Below are 21,919 nucleotides of genomic sequence, written 5' to 3' on the forward strand. Positions count from 1 at the left end.
AACAACATATAACCATAACAAATTAATGCATCACAGTAATTTTGCATAGTCTGTATGCCATTATATATATTGTAGTCATAACTTTTTTTTCACTAGGCCACCTGAAACTGCTGTAGTATGCAACGAAATCAACATGGCTAGTACATATTTATACCATCCTTAATCTACGATTACCTAGAATATTAATAATCTATTTATAACAGCTTTTCAGTACCTATAGCAGCCTTCCGGTACCTAAAGGGGGTCTACAAGAAAGCAGGAAAACGACTCTTTGTCAGGGAGTAGAGTGATAGGACAAGGAGTAATGGTTTTAAGCTAAAAGAGGGTAGGTTTAGATTAGAAATAAGAAAGAAATTCTTCACTCAGAGCGTGGTGAGCCACTGGAACAGGTTGCCCAAAGAAGTTGTGCATGCCCCATCCCTGGAGGTGTTCAAGGCCAGGCTAGATGGGGCTTTGAGCAACCTGGTCTGGTGGGAGATGTGCCTGCCCATGGCAGGGGTTTGGAACTGGGTGGGCTTTAAGGACCCTTCCAACCCAGGCCATTCTACAGTTCTATGAGACAGAAGTGTTTATATAAGAAATAATCAGCCAAAGCATGAATTTCAGTCAACCACACAGTAATAACTTCAGAGCAAAGAAATGAAAGGACCATACCTTCTCACATATTACTTCCAAATACTATATGCATAATTACATCATAAGTAAACCCCTTCAAGTTACGGTAAATAAATGTGTAATAGTGTAAAAGTAAACGTGTGGAATTGCTTGTAAAGAGGCACACCGTTTTAAGGGGAAAAAAAAGCTCATCGGGCCTAGTGTGATTCTTCAGATATTCACATGTAGCTGCACAGCACTTGCACCTCAATGGTTAGTCCACGTTTACTTCCCAAAGTATGCAACATGCACCTATAACTTTTTAGCACATATGAAATCTAGGATGCCAAAGAAAAGGTCGGTTCTGTTGTTACATTGTGGTAGAATGACTTCATATTCATATAGATTCATTATTTATTTTAGTTCTAATTTGAATTCAAACAGTGAGATACTCCTGTGGTAATTTTTAATCACTCTACAGATTCCAGGTACTTCCTATAACCCTCTCTCTCTCTGTATCCCCCTGCATACCCTCCCCATCCCATACATTTCCATGACCCTGGGTTCAGCAGTCTGTATTCCAAGGATCCAAGACCTTGCTTGCATATGGCCAAGCTGCACAACCTTGACTTTTGTGGAAATAGCAAAATTGCAACAAAGAGCTGTGAGAAAGTCTGTGGAAATAGGCACTAAAATTGCAATGGTAAAATTGCTGAGATGGAACTGTTATCAGTTCAAGGATTCAAGATAAAAGACACCAAGATGCAAAGGTGTGAAATGTTAAATGAAAACACCAGCTAATCTAGCTGGGAGCCCCTGACTCATTGGCAGTGTTGACAGTAGGATTGTCATGTGAATGGTTTCAAAGGAATCCAAGGAAAACGGCAGTTTGTCAACACTGGGGATCCATTCTAGGCAGCTGTTAAGAGTGACTCTTGCCTGTGGTCTGCCTGCTAGGAGGGACTTTCAGGGTACTTACCAGGCCTGGTGAGCTTAATAACACTTAGCCTAGTAACTTGCTAAATCCTAGCTACCTTAATGAATGCCAGCACAATTGGTTTACTTTTAATTCGGCACATTACCTGCAGTCTCTGTGCACAAGGCTGAAAATGACTAAACAAAAAGAAGGGTGGTAACACCCCCAAATAGTTCTGTCTGCACTGTCAGCTTGGTTCACTCCCTACTCTGTTCCTGTGCCTGCTCGGTAGGTTCATTCACTTGTGGCTTCCCTTTGACTGTGAGCTATTTATTACCTTCTAAGAAGAAATCCAGGCCCCATTACCAAGAGTTCTCTCCAAGGTCCCTCCAAGGTCCACTGTAGACCAGCAGCGTAGCTACACACCACACCAAGCCCAGCACGCACCACCCTAGACAGCCAGAGCAACCCTGGTAGTCTCCACAGTCCTTTCACCTCCAAACACCCTCACACTTTGTCACAAAAAGAAACATTAAGAAAAAAAAACACTCAAAGCCACACCTCAGAACTACACAAAACATGAAAAAAGACACTTTTTGCTGTCACAGGAATATCAGTCCACACCAATTTGCTTTGGGATCTTATCTTCTCCTTACAGTACTCCACAGTGTAAACTGTAGTAGTAATACAAGGTATGTGTTCTGTGTTGCCAGAAACTGAAGAATTACCAAGCAGTCTTGATCCAAAGGCTAAATATACTGACTCTTAGACACTACATGCAGTTGCTTAATTCCTCCAGCTATAGGATAAAGTGAACATATATAGTTTTTTTTCCTCTGTGGATAAGAAAACACCTGATTATAAAACCCATCTGCTTCCTCCGCTTCCTCTTCTGCATCTGGTTCTTGACATGATCAAAGTTGTCTCTTTCCAGCCCTCTACAATATGCTCATATAAAGAGTATCCAAATAATGATAAAAATGTGTATGATCAGTTATTGACATATACTGCATAATTATCGACTAGATCCAGCATCTATTTTTGAGTTCATCATGATCATTGTACCACATATAGACTTGCTGATGATGAAGATGAATTACTGAGAAGCAAATAAAAGAAACTCAGCTACTGTTCAGCATTTTCTCCATTTTATATAAAGCAGGCAACTTCCCCCAGTCTCTTGAGACAGCACCATGAAGGAGCACACTAGGCTCTTACTGCAGCATTGAATCACAAAAAGCTGGTGTTGGAAGGGACTACTGATCCAACCTTCCATTGAAAGCAGGACTTTATACTAGTCTGACAGGATTCTGGATAACCTAAGAGTTGTGTCTTGATTTTCACTTCCAGTAAGGGGAATCCCACCAGTTCTCCGGGCAACCTACAGTTTGTTCTCATGGTCTCACATCTAAACAGAATTTCTCTCTGAAGCATAATGTGCCTGTTTCCTTGTTCAGTCATTGAGGATCATCATGAGAAGAACACCCTCCATTTTCTCTGTAAATACCTTGTATGTCTTGGAAGACTGTCTAACTTCCCTTTGTTGGGATCTGACCCTCTTCTCTAGGCTGGAGAATAAAAAAATTCCAGCAACACATTCTTCAGATGTTAAGTTCTGCAGCTCTGTTGAACCAATGTCATGCTCCAGCCTTGCTTCTTGTTATAGATGCTGGAGTCAGAACCAGTAATTTTCAGTCAATTCCCATCTTCCCCCATCCTACCAAAAAAACCAACTAACCGAAAGAACCACCCCCCACAAAAAAAAAAAAAGACTGAGAATAAGCAAAGTCAGTGGTATCCAGCAGTGTTTTCCCTTCTCTTCTTTAGTTTTCCTGACCTTTCAACATCACCAGCTCTGTGCAGACAGGGTACTCCTTGAGTACACCTGTACTAGCAAGTTAGTACATATTTGTCTTAATGCACTCAAGCTCACCACTGGTCCACAAAGTGGAATGTAGATATGCTGTTCTAGAACCTTAAGAGACAACAAGTGAAACTCTAGTCCTTTCTTCTTTTGCACCCAGTCTGCAATTTCCTTGAAATTGTTCTACTATAAAGCTCTGTACTGAATACCTTTCCAAAATGATTACATATGATGCTGGATGAGACGAGTATTGCAAGTACAAGTTTACAGAGGTAGTTCGAGTGGCCTGTCCAAGTAAATGTATAGGCACATACCAAAATTGTTGTGGATTCTACTAAACTTAGAAATGCACAATAAATGCCATTAGGTACTTCTGAAAAGTGACTATATTTTTCAGTCACTAACTCCTTAGCATTTATGTGATACAAAACAAGTTGAGATGTTATGTGGTAATAAATGTTATGTGGTAATCCTCACCTAATGTATTTTGCCCGCATTTAGGAAAGCATGATTTCCAAAAACTTAGTATTATGGATCTGGGTGCCAAATGCCAATTACATAATACACAATAATATTTTACATTATTGATTATATATTATGTGTTATTGATTATATATTATTATTAATATTATACATTATTTAGGCCCTAACAACAGGATTAGAAGCAATATTGCGAAATAATTCTTATATGCAATTGAAACAAGGAACATTATTGTTCTGGATCCTCATGTCCTCAGTGTAACTACTACAAATACTGCCATATTATGGCAAAATCTATGGCAAAGATGAACCTAATAATATAATGGTGCTTGCCCTGCACCCATACATACTTTGTCAATTCTGAAGTAGATACCTAAAAATATATCAGAACTTCCTGAAATCCTTGATCTATTATTTGGATTTTACCCTACAACAGACTCAAATGTTTTGTCAACAGAACTTCACTTACATCCTCCATTTGTCTCCATTCCATCTCAGGTTGGAAATTAGGAGAAATTTCTTCTCAGAAAGAGTAGTCAGGCATTGGAACGTGAGGTTCCAACGTGAGGGAGGTGGCAGAATCACCTTCCTTGAGGGTATTTAAGGAAAGGTTGGACCTGGTACTTAAGGACCCACTTTAGTGGCTGATATTGGTGGCTGGGGGATGGTTTGCCAGATCATCTTGGAGATCTTTTCCAACCTTAATGATTCTATGATTTATTAAATCTCAGAACGAACCTGTGACAGAGGGAAAAGTACCTTGGGATCACCTTTGAAATGCTGCTGAAAAAGCCACCTCTGAGTAATAACCAAGTCTAATTAATATTCACAATACTTCGTAGTTGATCATTTTCTTAATTATAAGTAATGATCACCATGTCTTCAGTTCTCACTCATGATTTGCAAAATGTACATTAGTTGCTAGTAAACTGGCTGGCACGCTTTTGGTGTTAATATTTTAAAGCTCTCTACATTTCAGGATTTTTTTTTCCACTGAACTAAACCCCCCTGCAAAGAATAATGTTCATGTAAGAAAAGTGCATAATCTGAAACACTAAGAAACCCTTTTCCAGACTTCCAAATTTGATTCTTTAAAGTTCTTTTCCACTGTCCTTATGAATACTTATAATTCTGGTGATAGCGTAGCAATGCCTGAAAAGCCTGCTTTAATACCTGTTCCCTACACAAACGCAAGTCATCATTTCACTTTACACAAATACAGCTGTAGTGAGACAGATGAATTTTCTGAAGACTGCACTCATTCATCTTAAAAGAACAGTTCAGCCCATTTTTGTTACAAAGAGTAATAAACAGTACTTAGCATTTTTGTTATGGCTTATGAGCTGAACTTCTTTCTTGTTTTGGTAATTAGACAAAATCATCTTGCTTTATATTTGAAGCTTAAGCACATAGAAATGTCTAGATTTTTATATCACAAAGGAATGCAGCACAATTAGCATTCCAATCTTTGGCCATGCCACCTCTTTTCAAATAAGAAATATAAATAAGTTTAGAGTGAACTAAAAAAATTCTGTAGTTTCAGGTTAAACAGTTGGATAAAGAATGAAACTAAGAGTTTTATGAATATTCATAAGAATATTTAATAAGGAAAAATGTACAGAAAAAGACAGCTGGCCATTTAATTTACTCTGTTCCTCACTGGGATAATACTGACAACAACTATGTTGGCACCATGAGAAAAAACAGTAAAGTCAGATGCAGAAAACCGGGGAGTTTACAGTTTAATAAAAATATATTAGTGGTAACTGAGCAATTGGTCATATTAAATATGCAAGATATTCTTGCTTCCACTCTACTGTACGTGTGATGACTGAATAAATTGACAGCGGATGTATTTCCCCCACCCATGAACCATTTTAAAATATAAGAGACTCATTATTTACTGTATTTTAGTGAGGGAGAAACACATTAGTGCCATGGAGTTTAGATTTATATTTTCATTTAAGTTTTGGGTAGATTTTGGTTTGTTCTTCATTTTTGGCTTAAAGGAAGGTAATTGTCTGGAGGCCTTTGAGGGGACTACCACCATACAGGCTCCCTAATTTTTATTTTTTATTTTTACTTTTTACTCGCAGATTGCTAAACATTATCAATCAACGATAAAACAATACATATTTTCCCTATTCAGATGATAGTTCAATCTACATGGTTGTTTGAACCCTGAAATTCCACACTAACTCCGTGATCAAATTCAAGCTCTCTGCTAGTCAAAATTGTAATTGTGACGCTAACTTATAGAATGGAGTCTTTTTCATTTAATATAAAGTGTGTAAAATGTTGTGATAATAGAAATGTGGCTCAAATACTTCAGCAAACTTTTTTTCTAAAGCTATACATTCTTTATGTACAATAGCTGACATTTGCTAGCAATGACTAAATGCCAGATCTTTTATATCGGGTTCTGACACTGAATACCTGCGTGTCTATGACCTTAACAATCAACAGATTTAGTTTCCTGACTTGAGACCCTTATTCTAGTTCCTACTCACAGATTGAATCTGTTTACCCAATAACATTCCAATGAGGGGAAAAAAACAGAATACAAGAGTGAACTCCTGTCATATTCACTATATTGCATCTTTATTTCCACTTCTCTCAAAATTATTTGTTGCAAGGTAATAAAACAACATAACCTGCTGCTTCTGTAGGACACAAGTTATTAACTGAAGTCCTTTCAAAAGATGGCAGATTGAAAGCCTGGTGTTCCCGCTGTGCAGGTGCCCTAAGCGCCAAGCTATGTCTGCAGTCACTGTTACTGCCCTCTTGAAGTGAATAAGCTCCTCTCACACTTAAGTGTTTAACCCTAGACAAAGAACACCAGATTTCTGGCACCTGAATGAGGAGAGCCTTCTAATGTACAGCCCTGACGTTTCAGTATTTCAAGCCCTGAAGAGATGTGAGATGTCAGACAAAACACCATACTGTTTGCATTGTTTTCTACTGACCAGCTCGGTGCAGCCTCACAATGAACATGTAGTTCTCTAACCATACCCAAAAAGACAGTTTCACCATGAAGCACAGAGAGCTGGAGTGCTCTAACTAGAACTGTTCGGCATAACTGCACTGAATTAAAATGTGTGCCTGACCACACTTGGTAAATCCAGAAAGATTCGAGACCATGCACAGCACAGGCAGCTAGTGACAAAATGCAATCATTAGGAATGGGCATCTTCAGCTCAAGTTCACACATCAGCTTGAGCGTAATATCAGATAAGGAAAGCAAAAGACAGGAAGAAAAATGTCTTGTAAAACAGTATTAAGAGTGACACTACAAAGGGCACCTAGTAAACGAGAGACACAGCCATTCAGATTGTAAAGCAGATTAAATTAGCTTCCCAAACCAACACAGTAACACTCGTACTGTTAACCCATAGAAGCAAGCCTCAGTGACAGACTGAAAGGGCAATAGAGCCAGTCACCACCTGACTACAGTCTAAAAGGTTTTTTTTGTTTGTTTTTTTTTTAAACATGGGTATCACAAAATTGACTCCCTACATTGCTGGATTTCAACCAAACAACTGGCCTACCTAAGAAAATTCCTCACAATAAAGCACCTTCGTATGATAATTGAGCTACAAGATAACATATATGTCTATTACATAAAGTGATTATTGACTATGAGAAGCTTTCAATTTAGTAGAAAATTACTTTGTATAAGAGCTCTCCAGAGCCTGTGACAAAGGTTACATTTAGATCTTTTAACACATAGTAAAAGAGAATGAGGCTTCCACTGGCCTCCTGTATATCAAATCATCAAACAATGGAAAGCAAATTAAGTAACAATAAAACTCTTTCCATAGCTTTTCAGATTCTGTCCAAAAGGTAATTTCCCCAAGAAGTGTACTGGAAAGAAAATTAGTTGAATCTGAAATTCATTGACAGTATTACTGTTCTCACCAGCTACATATATAAAGTGTGAAAATTTAACATTAGCAAAGACCTAAAATTCACTGAAGTAATAAGAAATTAATCCTCTAATTTCTGCTGCTAACTGTAAAAATAAATCAGAAATAAAATCCTTTCAGATAGAACTACAAAAAAAATCCTCTTCTTCACTAATTTAAAGGTCATTATGAATTATTTACTTAAAATTTTTATCAACTTATTATTACGGAAAATTAAATATGGAGGATAAATGGGACAATAAGACAATCAGCTAATTGAATCTAAGAACAGGTTTCAAGGCACTTGTCACCTTGAAACTATTCAAAGGTTTGGAATTTAAATCCAAATTACAGTAGCGCATTATAGAAATACTTCACACACAAAAAAAAAGAGACTAAGGTATCATAGTCCTTTTCTAAGAGAATAGTCAACTTTTGAGTATTTGAGAACACACATGCTAACAAAGAAGCAAATTAGTTAAGTTCATCAACGTTCATGTTTTACCAGCTATTCTTGCACTGTAAGTTTTCACATCATTTTTGTGATTTTTCGTAGTTGCAAGAATGGTGATATAACCCTTCAGTATACAGTGGGTTACATTATGTACTAAACAGCGCACACACCAGAGTCCCTGTTCAGTGGAGAGCTACAGTGCTCCTATTTTCCAAGTTGCACTTTATAGAAAAAGTCTAAAAAGATCTTTATAGAAAAGGTCTAAAGGTAGAGTGATTTTCACTTTGTCTTTTTTGCTGGTTAGTATTTTCAGAAGTCAAAACATTTGTTTGCACAGAGCAAATAAATCAAGGTTCTAAAATTAAATTTATTCAATATGTCATAGGAAATATTTTGCTCTGGGAAAGAACTGTGTGATAATCTTAGCTTTAACAGCAAAATATTAATATTAATATGTACTACCAAAAGAATGAATGGATGTAAAAGAAAACAAGTTGTTATCATTGTAATATTTGTTACAAATACCTGATTTCTCAGACTTCTCAAAGTGATGTACTTTTAGATTTATATCATCACTACAGTGTTGAAAGTTTTTCTTTATGGGCTCTCATTTACATGTTTTTAACTCTGGCTTGAACATGCATGATTATTAGCAAGATTGGGACCTGGGGTTTTTTATTTATTTATTTATTTTTACTGACGGATAATACGAAATAAACAAGTAGAATTGAAGAATGTCCATTTTGTGTCCACCATATACAACTAAAAATAGCAGATATCTGTTTCAAAAGCAAAGAGCCTGCCTTTTGTGCAAAAGAAACTGGTGTTTTGCACAGCTGTTGATTTTGTAACTAATACAGTTGTTTCAACTAGGAGTTTAGCTTTAAAGTTTACACAAATTTACACAAAAGTTTAACACAAAGTATTTACCTTACCCTCCACTCAGAAAAAAAATAGAGGGATAAAGATTTCCCAAATGTAGACTATTTTCAACAAGCCACACATTTTTTTTCCCCCCTGTAATCTGCCTAATCCTGGACAAGAACTCATTGATAATTAATGTATATAAAACTGTCTGGCCTACTCTTATTGCCAAAATGGACATAAATAAAAATAGAACATGAGGTGACTCAAATCAACATCACTGTTAGAAGTAAGCTGAATGGCACTTTCAGAACAATGAAACTATGCTTACTAATTCTAGAGTCAACATTTAATGCTTTCTTCAGTTTCATACCAACCAATTTAGAGAATTTATATAAGAATGGTAAAGCAGAGCGTATTACACTGGAAAATTTGTAACCCCATTTAGATCCTTTATTTATGTTTCAGTACCTTCAGGAAAAAAAAATATATATATATATAAGATAACATGGTTAAAATAACCACAACAAATCACTGGTCCAGCAGAAAACTAAAATTGTAGCTTCAAGTCCCACACAGTTTAGCATTCATCATTTTCCTAGTGGATTCCAATATGCTAATAAAATATCTACATATACATAATAATAATTAAAGAGCTCTTAGTTTGGTGGGCTTTTGTTGTTTATTTTTCCTTTTTTTTTTTTTATTATGAGATATGATTAGAAGAGAAGGATTATCACTCTGGAGTAAACATGATGTTTCCTTTAGCTAGAGGTAATTTTATGACGAAAAGTCCTAAGATAAGGAAAATGGAAAGTGCAAGACATATGACATGTATGTCAAATGTGAAAAGGATGTTAACAACCCTTAAATCATGTAAACTCTTTAGTTATCAGTGAGTTAGAATTAAATGAATCTCATAACAAGCTACTTGTGTTTAGCCATTTTTACAGCAGCAGCAAGAACAAAACACTAAATACCTGTCATCTATAATATGCAGTATAACCGGTGGCATTTGTCAGAAGAAAAAGTTTTGAGTAACAGAGAGCAAGCTGAAGAAGTAAAATCACAGAAAGGAAAGTAGACTCAATTTTTACTTTGCAGTGCCACATATTGTTCTTGTAGTTGTCTGTAAAAATGATTATGTTGGAAAACAGATTCATGGTTTTGGAAAAGTGCAGGTATACTGTATTTTACTTCTACACATCACGTAAAATGAAACCTTTAAACATTTAGAAGACAGAGTTAATCCAGAATTTAGCCATCCAGGTTTGGTATTGTTCTCTATAGAAGGCACAAAGTACTGACTTCACTGACTAAAGAAAGGCTTTTTTTTTTTTAATTATTTTTTAATTTTTAAATCAAGCTCACAATAGCAGTTGAAATGCTAAGTCCTGAAATACCTTGCTTATGACTCCCCATGAACCAGTATTTCTGCTGTGGTTATTGAGGGCATTTAAACAAAAAATTTCCTAACGACTGTTCAACTTCTGTTGTGGGTTGCCTTAGAGCCCAGACTTGGCAAGCTTTGAACACGTAGAGGTGCTCATTCGTCACCCTGGAATACTGGAGGAATGTCTAGGAAATGTGGGAAAATTTCAGGCGTGTTTTTTGTTTTACTAGGTCTGAAATAACTGTTAGTTTAATATGCATTATTTTCCACAGGTTACATTTTCCTGTATATGTTTTGTCACTGTAGCTATTTTACAAAAATGATAGGCATTTCCAAAATGCAGTCATCTAATAAGTAAGGATACCTTCACTGCAGTAAAGAAATAGAAACAAGGTATTCACTGAAATGTAAATTGACATAAACTTAGAAGTAGCCTCCCAGAAGTAAGATTGAGATGGATTACCATGACAATGATGAAACAGAGCCTTATACCTGTGTACCCAGTTTGCATCTTTTCCCTGGGTAAATTGACAAGCTTTTCATGCAGCTAACACTTCTCTTTCACTGGCTTCAAACCAGCTTTCAAAAAAAAAAAAATACAAGCAATATGCTTTTTCTGTAACTCTGCGCAAATGTGACTGCTGAGCAAAACTCTTAAGCAGATTACAGTTTGTACACTAATGAAGAAATTTAATTTTAGGCAATAGATTATATTTTTAAGATTGAAAAAAAAAATACTATGTGGTTACTGCATCTCTTCCTCATGCTTTCCTCTTTCTATGCAAAACATAGGATGGGCTGCTATACAGATTTGACAATAAATCTTTTTCCAGGCTACAGGTTATTCACAAAATGGATTGTTTGAGACTCAGATTTGGCTCTCAAAATACCAACTTAGGAGCATTTATGTGGGGAGGTGCAGAGCAAGGAGGCAGAGTCAGACAAACAGTCAGAGAAAAGGGTAGTTACTCACAAAGCTCAGGAGGCAGCAGTCAGGGCTGACCACAGTGAAATCAATCACAAGCTGTAAATGCAGCTAAATACAATAATAGCAGAAATACAGTTGCACCTGAGAAACAGATGAAACCAAAATAGAAGAGCAAGAGGGAGACCTGGGGGAAGTGATTGTTGTTCCGAGTAAACAAGAGCAGCAACTGAAAGCTTTCTTAGCAAAGAATTATTTCCAGGAGATAGCTGCACACTATTTATGCTATATCCGTGAGTTATCGGTACCTAACGAGCAACATGCAATCTTTCAGGTGTGATCCGAAGGCCATGAAATTCCCCAAAAGGGGCAGATACAACCATGGTGGACAGGTGAGTGAAAGACAAGGTGCAGAAAGATGAATACACTTCAAATTTAACTAGTTTTTCCAAAGTTGTAACCAGGAACATATATTCTTATATATTTATTATAGTAGATGCGCTGCATATGCAAGTGCATACATCTTGATGAGACAGTGGAATCTGCTGTCTTTTTACAAGGATAGAACAGAATCTGTACTCATTAAATGCACGTGCCATCTAGCACAAGAGAGTCCTGTCCCACTCTCCAAGTGGGTCTGTAGCTGTTATGGCAGAGCACAAAAGAGTAATGATAATAACAAAAACATACAAAACCGCCTGATTACAGAGTACAGATGGTACAAAGCATGAAGCAGAAGTTCTCCATATCGTTCTTCTGGTAGCAAGGCTGGCTAAACCAGATCCCACCTGCTCTTCCCTTCTAAGAGGTTTAATGCTGTCCTTACTTTATACCGTCAGTATCACCAGCAAAACTATTTGAGATAATTCAATATGATTAAAGGTCTTCCTTATCCATCCCCCCCACCCACCCCTGAGAATTACTCAGTTTAAATTGGTTATCTATATAGTCCTCTAAATAGTTCAACTGAAAAGGTTGTTAGACAGTAGAAATGAATAGCCAAAGAGTTGGAACAATTTAAGTTAACTTTTCCATCAAGAAAAACATGTATGGAACCAAGACTTCAAATGTCATGTACAGTTTTTGAAAATCAGCTGCAGATATTCAGTCAGGAAATGAAAAGATTTTATGTGAAAGCTTTATAATGAGGAAAAGAAAGGAAAACTGGTATTTTCTCTGAAGCTTTCTTTCTCTAATAAAGTTTCTCATTCACTGACTGAAGATAGTGAACCTCCCTGTGATTCTTTACCATTATGACAACTAGCAGCCAAACCCAAAATTGACAGAATCCTTCACAATATTACTCTACATGACACTAGCAGCAGTGTGAAATTGAGTGTGATCACAGCCCCAGTCAATCCTACTGGTTCAGGGAGTTTTCAGTTTAGGTCAATTTTATCTTCAGATCCTCCTGCTCTTGAATCACAGAAGTAAAGAAAACAAAGATAGAGAAAAAGACAGTAGGATGAAAGTCTATTAAAAGGAAACAAGGGCAGAGAGATTTTAGAAATTGCTAAACGCTCTTCCTGTCCTCCAAGAACACAAGTCCACACAGCACGACATAAATCCTGCGCATATAAAGAAGTGTTCTCCCCCACCTAGCTTAAACTCAAAGAATCCACATACTATTTGAGATTCAGGCGATCACGCCACGTCCTCTAACAGTACATCACAAGCTCTTCAAGAGACAAACCTCATGTCTAACTCCATACATACAAAGATACCTCTTACTCAAAATAACTTTTTTAAAAATCATTTTCTTCCCCTTGTTGACTAATCTTTGTCCCAAGAACTTCTGCCAAGGTAGCACTTTAAATCCTTCTTTAACCACGCTCCCTCTTCTCATCACTCCTCCTTTTTCTTTATGTTAAATCTAGTCCTCACTCCTTCTGTTCCTACTGAAGAATAACTGCTCATCATCCCCCTTGATTGTTCTAACAGCTGTTGCTAGTTTGCCAATCAGTCCCATGCAATCTCCTCTCATTCTTTTCCTGTGGTTTCTTCCCCAATTTTTGCATGAGAAATCAAAGAGTGTATCGGAGTGAATACTCACGAAGCTACGGAAGTATTTTCTAGTGAGTCTAAGGAAGGGTGGTAAAACCTAACCCTTATCCCACTTGTGCCTCACTGCTGCTAATCCTAGCTATTGCTGAAGTAAGCCCTAACTATCCAATCTTTATTTAAAAAAAAAATAATAATCCTTATTCTAGAGCATTTTATAACAATCTACTATTCCTTTTCCCAGGGACACATAAGCCACAATAAATCTCTTGCAATGTGAACTAAAATTAATTAGTTTAGTCTTGGAGTTGCAAATGAGCACATTTTATTTCCTACTGCAATAGACTAGGAATACAAACGCAGTTTAATCTAAAAGGCAGCTAAAAATCCAATTAAATTAACAGCAGTTTTTAAGTGAATGGACAGTACTTTCTTACCCACTGTACCTAATTCACTGGCTATCCTCAGCCCACACCCTAAATTAGCAGCAGATCTGCTGAAATAGAAAATAAAGGATGAATCTGTACCAACTAGCATATCTTTTCTCAAAAGCTTGATTTCCCCTTAGACTACCAGCTCGTCCATTTTGATTCTCATCCCTGTATTTCACCCCCTTTGCTGCAACAAATAGTTCCAGATATTTTAAAATTACCTTCACAAAACCTGTATGTTCCTTGAATGTGGTCCTTTATTTCAGTATAACATACAATTAGGTTTCGTAATCTCTCCTGTCCAAGAACAAGTTCTACCCCAGTGATTTGCAGGGGTTAGAACACCACTGAAACCGTATTATATACGGTTGCAAAGGTACTCATTGCCAGTAACAGATCCTCCAAAATGAAAGTTAAAGTTGTTAGTTTCCAAAAAGAAAAGTATTAACCAGACTACACTCCCTATCTCTTGTTATATCAAGTTGTAGTCCTAAAAATACGAGCAGAACTCATCATCAGTTTAAACATGTATGTAGTGTCTGCAAGAGCAGGGCCTAAAATGGGTTTTACCAGTCATAATGTTAGATGGTTGCCACTGCATAAATCTGTGCAATTTCAGATAATGTTGTTAACAGTTCAAATGTTTTCATCTGAAATCATACATATAATGTTCAGTCTGCCATAAAGTGGAATTAGCTGCCAAGATAACGTCTCCCAGGGCTGAGATGGAGGTGGTTCAGACCAAACTTCAACAATCTTCACTCTTGCTGTGACCCTGGGGCCACTGCCCACTGTCAATTAGCACATGCTTCATCCTTCTTTCTTCCTCACCTCACTTGCTTAGGAAGTAGATAAATCTAAGCTCAGTCCTTGCTGGCTGCTTGCCTTCCCTTGCCTTTGCCCTGCTCCCTGCCCTTGAAAATGGCTGATGCTCTTTTGAACATCATTATGGCTACATCTCAATGTTACCCTGTCCCAAGGGAGAAGAGGTTTAAAATAAAAAGGTAGAGATCAATGTGGGAACAGTACTTCAGCCAGAATGATTTGTCACATACTTCTAAAGAGATTAAATCAATGGGATTTTTAACTTTATTTAAAAGGCAAAATGGTTCCTGAATAAACAGAAGAACTGTCAATGCATATTTGTGTATCAGAAGGGAAGACCAACTCGAACACTTCCCTTTTTATGTTCAAAACACTCCTGTTCCAAATATTCCACATGGGTCAAGATCACACGCAGCAGGACGGCAGCAGATCTGCCCTCTGGTTCTGCACTGCCAGGTGGTCACAACAGCACGTTGTGGCATACAGCTGCCTCGCATGCTTTCTCTTCCCCCTGGAGGGAGTAAAAACTTGAGCTAGCAGAAGTGTTGTGTATCTGTACAGACAAGGTCTGGAGCAGGCGCCACCATGTGTGTGACCCTACCGATTTCTGGAAACTAGCCCCTCATTCAACAAATGAAGGCAAAGCAATGCTGCTCTCATCAGAGTACTACAACAAAAGCATGATGAAAAGATTTCTCTGTGGGGGCTTATTTAAGTTTTTTTGCAGAAATAGTTCCTATTGAACTGACAACGCTGAAATATGCTTGTTTCCTGAAAGTGTCTGCACTAAGCCATGGAACATATATTCAACAGGAGACCATTACGCTGTCACAACATTCGATTCCACTTACATTACCTCTTAATAAACACTGGAACATTTAGCAGCTATTAGAAGAGACATGCTACATGCTCAAGAGTTCTAGATTTCAACAGTGCTCACAGGCAGCCTGCCTTTAGATACTATACTGCAATAGTTTAAGATTAGAGATACAATTTGAATTACTAAAACTGACATCATATTTGACTCATTCATGTTTCTAGAGGAAAAGTATTTGCTGTACTCCAGTACAGTACTCCTGTACTGTACTCAGTACTCCATGCTGATCTTTTTGCTTGCTACAGTTAAAATACTTCGTATGCTTAAAAAGAAATTTTTGCAGATTCTTTCTTATAGTTTAGTGTATTTTGGGGATACCATGTACTAGATGAATTAAATCTCTAAAGCAATTTAGAAAGCAGATAGATTATTTCACTTGTTAAGACTTACTTAACAAAAATACTGATGTTCATGCAGTCTATACAGGCACACATTTATATATATATATATATCAGTGCATGTGGGTGTGCTAAACTAAGGTCATTCTTCTCTGTGTGACAAACTGTTAGTCATCAAAACAGCTAGTCCTAGAGAATCCATCATTAAACTGCTAAATCACTAACTCCCGAAGTAACAGGTCCACCTGTGAAACTTAGTTTCTTTACAGACCTGAATGAAAGAATGCAATTTCAGAAGCGCAAATGTATTTGTAACATAACAGAGCTGCAAGTCATCTTGTATGAAATTAACTTTACTGCGCAAATACAAGTGTAATTTAATGTTTTAGTCATTCTGATAATTTGCAAGCCATGACTCTGCTAAGTCCGTGGAATTTACTAATCTATAACTTCAATTGCTATCATTAATACAGTAACGTGCTATTATAATGTATAAAAAGAAATCTCAGCATCTATGAAACCAACATGTTGTGTTTTTTTTAAAAGCTGTATTAGTTTCCTCAAGTCCAATTCCAATATCTATCAGTAGCAATTATTACTTTATTAGCTGCACTAGAAAGGTTTTCAGATACCAAATTTCATAGCCTGTTCACTTCAATGCATTAAAAAATATTCTGCATCTCTGCTTCCTAAATATTTGTTTTACCTGCAATGATTTGTAATGCATCCTGTAGCTTCAAAGAGTATTTTACCATTATGACAGAGGCAAGCACCAGGAAGTTGACATTCCTTCATCTAACAAGCAATACGAGTATGGTAATTATACAGGATTTACGAATGTCTTCCATTTCCCTCCCTCAGTATTAAAAACTGCATTTTCCAATGTTAAAGGTTTTTTTGTTTTATTCACATTGAGCTGTGAATTTAATAAACACAACATTTCTAGATGTACTACATGTTAAGCTCTAGTACGTATGAAGATCTGTGTTAACGGAAGATTCAGAAGAGCAGAAGGGTACTGTCAACCTAGTAAGGACACTGAGTTAACATTACTACTGCAGATGTTGAGATGCAAGAAAGACTTCAGGTAGTCCAATTTGGAAGCAATACGGAAGAACATGCTTAATAATGTTGGGGAATCTTCCTGCATAGGTTTACAAATACGAGTTGGGAAAAATATGCAGGTGTTGTAGAAGATAGGTATCTGTGTTTCATTAGGAGGATTTTTCAATAAGTTCATTTTCTTGTAAAACTTGTGCTGGAAGCGTTATCATAAAATATATGGAAAATTTGCACACAACTTTCCGAAGTAGCTTTATACAATACAGTATGTTATGGAAAGCATTTTTCGATATTCTGTCTGCTGCTGGTTTTTTCCCTCCAAAAAAAAAAAAAAGAAAAAACTTGGCATTTTCTCACAATCCATGTTGTATCAGAGACACTCCACAAATCCAGATGTCGAGACATCAGTGTTTTGTAAATCTTTGATAACACGTTCAGCTATATATTTATCAGCTGTGTGGAAAGTCATACTTTTGTTTTGGAGGAAATCCAACCTTAACATTAAACTCCATCTCATTCAAGCTAACATTGTTATAGGAACTGAGGGGAAAGAAACCAAAAGCTCCATTATTCTGATTTTTTAGAAACCCTCATTTGGGAACACGTAGAATGGAATTCAGGTTCAGAAGAAATATTTGGATAGTTTGGCATGCAAGAATCAAGTATTTGAGAAATGTACCTGCGGTAGTGAAAAGAGCAAGGTTGGGATACAACACAGAAAGACTCCCAAGTGAGAACTGCAGTACCTGACACAAGATGAAAACAGACTAGTTTTACAATTGTGGATATAACTTTTGTGAAGCTCAGCATTTTCACCGACTTGGGAGACACACTCTCCAAGCACTTTCAGTATTTAGACTGGTGTTATGGCAGTTTATTTATTTCTGCTTTTTTTACCTCAAAAGAAAACAAAATTACACTGAACACAAAACCAAAGACTGAGGGAATAAAGCACAGAAATATAAGAGCCCATATAGACATAACAATTTTACTAATGTGTTAATCTCTACACAAGTTCCAAAAATAGAATATCCTATTTAATTTGTTAAATTCAATCTCTAATTTAATTTCTGGCATTTTCCTTTGATACGTCTTTGACGCAGACAGTGGGAACCATTCCTCTCTGGAAAAAAATACGGCAGCCCTAACATTGCACTGTGCTGCTGCTTGTTTTGCCAACTTTATTACACATTACACTGAGAAAACTTTTCAAACCAAATGCAACAGGTTTATGCAGCTATCATCTGAGCTTCTCACGGAACAATTTCAAGCTAGGCAAGAGATATGAGAGATTTGGAGAACAAGGAGTTCAGAAAATAAAGTTTAACCATGCAGAAATGGATTAATTCATCACTGTTACTGAGCAGTGCATAAGCTGGTGTGCTGTTACTATAAAAGAGACTACATTCACTGTTTAGTTTGTAAAGGATGACAAGAGGAGTGTTGCTACACTATCTCCGGTCCAGTCTTCACAACAGTGAGCAGTGACTATTTCTAATCAGCGTAAGTGCCGGAAAGTGACATAAAACTCAGGCAGTAAGCAGCAAGTGCCATGCACCTCGAGCACAATTATCAGCCCGGTCTAAGGATACCACTAACAGACGGCAAAGGATTTCACCGGACAAAACGCCAAAATTTGCCTGCCTTTCGACCTGGCCTCACAAATCCCGAGGTGTGCAGCTGCGTTTCCCTGTCGGAGGAGAAGCAAGGTACATTCAGCCTGCTCTCAGCCGATGCAAGGTACGCCCCGGTGCCAGCGGCCAAGCTAACAACTTAATTACCGCGCTCCTTTCACAAATGTTACCGTCACCGCAATACAGTTATTAAATATTCTAACACCCTATTCACTTCCCTGCAAGAGTGGGGCTTACTATTTTAAGAAAGCCTGCCTATTTAAATGTCATTAACTATCCAATTAGTACAGTCTGCTCCTTGCTAGCTGCAGAGCACCGGGATAATCTTTTAATTGTTAGCCGCTATTGAATAATATTCGCAATTACGCTTTTATACATTCCGCGCTACTTAAGACGGACTACCCCCAGCATCCCGGCTCTCGCCTGTACGCGGTGCACGCCGCAAAGCCAGAAACGCGAGGCAGAAGGGAAGAAAACCCCCCAGAAAACCCCACACGCGACCCCGCGCACGTGTGGCCGCGGCTAATTGCGACCCCCGCCGCGCGCCCAGGCGCGGAGCCGGACCCCGCACGGCTCCACCTGCCGGGCGCCCGCACCCCGCGCAGCGCCCCCGCAGCGCCGCCCGCGCACCTTCCGCGGGTGCGGAGCGCCGACAGCGGGCTCAGCCCGGGGGTTGCGGGGGGCGAGCCGCCCCCGTGCCCCCGCAGGACGGCGCCTGTTGCGCGGGACGCCCCCTGCGCCCCCTCCGTCCCCGCGCAAAAGCGGCGCAGCCCCGGCGCTCGCCCTCCCGCCTGGGGAGGGGGCTCGGGGATCGGGGGGGGGCACACAAAGTTTGGCTCCCGCAGGCAGCGAGGGCACGGGGGCGGCGGGGAGGCAGCCGGCCGGTCACCCCCTCGCTCCCTCCCTCCCTCCTTCCCTCCTTCACTCACCTGTCCGTCGCCTCCCCGGCGGTGGCTGAGGGGAAGGCGGGCGGGCGGCGGGCGCGGCCCCGCGCTCCTCTCCCGTCCTTCGGCCCCGGAGGGCGGCGGGGCGGCCGAAGCGGCACCCCCCCGCCGGCCGAGCAGGTGGAGCGGAGCGGAGCAACACGTTTGGGCTCTGAACTTCGCGGCTCTGGTCACAACACAAACAAACACGCAGCCGAGCGAGGACCTCTCCCAGCCGAGCCCAGCCTGCTCGCCAGCCGCTGCCTCTCTTATTGGTGGGGAGCTTATTTATTTATTTGATTTCCCCCCCTTCGCCCCCCCCCGCTCTTTCCACACACACACACACATCCACTCCCCTCCCTCCCTCCCTCCCCGCCCAGCCAGCCCCGCTCCGCTCCGCGCAGCCCGTCCGCGGTGCTGTGGGGCCGGCGGCAGCGCCCGCCCGCTGCCCGGCTGCCGGCCGGGGGACGGAGGGAGGGAGGCGGGCACGCCGCGGGGAGGCGGGCGCCGGGGAGGAGGGAGGCGGGAGGCAGCGGGGCTCGGGGAGGCCGGGAGGAGCCCCCCCGGGCCTCGCCCTGCCCGCGGGGTGGCCCCGGGGGCGGTGGGGGTTATTTTGGGGGGGGGGGTTATGCTCCTCCGCGGGTGCGTGCAAGGGAGGGTGTGCGGACGTGCGCCGCCGGGGTGGTGTGCAAGGAGACCCCGGCAGCCGCAGTGCACTTTGTGCGTGTGCAGCGCTTTCGCCTTTTGCCAGGGCTTGTGTGTGACCAGCGGCGGAGCAGGCTTGATTTCGCCTCGTACGGGCTGCTGAGCCTTTGTATTGATTCTCTCTTTTTTTTTTTTTTAATTTAATTTCGCTGCCCCCCTTCCTCCCCTCTTCCCTCCCGGTCCCCGAGCAGCCCAGCAGGTCTCGCCTCACCTGCCCGCCCCTCAGGGCCAGGCGCCCCACCGCCGGTACCCTAAGGGAAGGGGACCGTAAGTTAGGAGCTGCGGAGGGAGGACCGCATGAAGGATCCCCTTCGCTGCTCCTGCAGCATCCGTCCTTGCTCAGCTTCTCATTGCAGCTGTCAGTGGAGGAAAAAAAAAAAAAAGAAAAAAAAAAATATGTTTCTGTCCCACAGTGGCTGTTTTTATCCCGCTGTACACACACGTGACAGACGGAATATTGACACCCTCATCTTCTCTCCCATCCGTCCCCTTTTGGAAATTAAGGTTTGAATTAGATGTCCCAGGGGCAGAAATGTGAAGGCCTGGAAGTTGGTACAAACTCTTGCAGATATTCTGATATAGGTGGGTTTTTCTGTTTGTTTAGTTTTCCTGGACAGAATTCCCGTCCTTCTCCCCTGGCAGTAAATAAACATTGTGGTTATTCTTTTTCACTTCCAGCGAGAAGCAAGGAAATCACTAGTGTGCTCAGAGAATAAACAGTTATTCAACAATATTGCTATGCAATAAAGCATAAATTATATTTCTATTTCTCTTCAGGTGACAAGATGTAGAGATGTAAAGATTGCTTTTATCCTAAGTCAGTCAATGAATTTATGTAGATTTGCCATTTCAAACAGAGGGTACAAATCTTTCTTTGTGCAGCAACTCTGTAATTCTACCTTTGTCAACCGAAGACAATAAACTAGAAAGATTAATGTACATTTTTTCTTCAGTAGTAAATCCTATTGTCAAATGGGGAGAACTTTTTATTCAAGGAATTGGATCAATAGTTGACTTTGTTTTGAAGCATTTATTTAAGAAGCTACTTAAAAAGAACGAGGTTCATGCTTTTAACATCCTTAAAGAAATCTCTCAAAGGCAATTATTCTATTTGCCAATCTAGCGGTCACTGCCATGTAGCAACAAAAAGCATGAAAGCTAGACGTGGAAATCCCTTTGGGTTCAGATAGTGCTTTCTCAATGGAAGAAGAACAGTAGGAAATTAAAAAGTGAAATGCACTTTAAAAAAATCTCTATCTGAATGTTTTAAACAGCTTTCTTTGAATAGGTGAGGTTTCATCTCTAATCAGAAAGCTTCAAGGTCAGCTAGCTGCAAATGCCAGACATAGTCCATGCCTGAAAGAAAGCCACCAACTTCATGTGCCGTTTAGTAGACAGTATGTAAAAAGTTGGCTGCCTGACTGTTATTTTAGTCTGTAAACTTTTGGGGTTCAGCAAGCATTTGTTCAGAAGAGCACAACGTGTCCCTCATTGGAATACACTACTGTATTTTCAAAGTATGGGAGATTACTGAAGGTAGTACTTCAGTACTTTACTTCAGATAGTGCTTTACTAATGATGGCCTATTGCAACACCTGTCAAAATCGGTAAAAAGACCCCAAGAGATTTAAGTTAAATTTAGTTTGACACTTATGCTGTACTTTACTATTTGAAATTTCAGCTGGTTCAAATATCGTAAGCTATTTATTTACGATTGATCTGAGACTC

At 39.7% G+C, this 21,919-nt stretch overlaps 2 protein-coding genes across 7 annotated transcripts in view; one reads left to right on the forward strand and one right to left on the reverse strand.

Annotated features, from left to right (window-relative positions):
• Window positions 1–21,919, reverse strand: part of LOC308194612 (uncharacterized protein) — a 975,354-nt gene that overhangs the window by 888,562 nt on the left and 64,873 nt on the right. The gene's annotated exons all lie outside the window — the stretch shown is intronic.
• Window positions 19,493–21,919, forward strand: part of LOC308194613 (uncharacterized protein) — a gene marked incomplete at its 3' end in the record, with an annotated part of 64,235 nt that continues 61,808 nt past the window's right edge. For all 6 annotated transcript variants that reach the window (XR_013950735.1, XR_013950736.1, XR_013950737.1 and 3 more), the window contains exon 1: window positions 19,493–19,761. The remainder of the gene's footprint in view (window positions 19,762–21,919) is intronic.

This window comes from Anser brachyrhynchus, assembly GCF_964034855.1.
Source record: "Anser brachyrhynchus genome assembly, chromosome: 4".
Lineage (NCBI taxonomy): Eukaryota > Metazoa > Chordata > Aves > Anseriformes > Anatidae > Anser > Anser brachyrhynchus.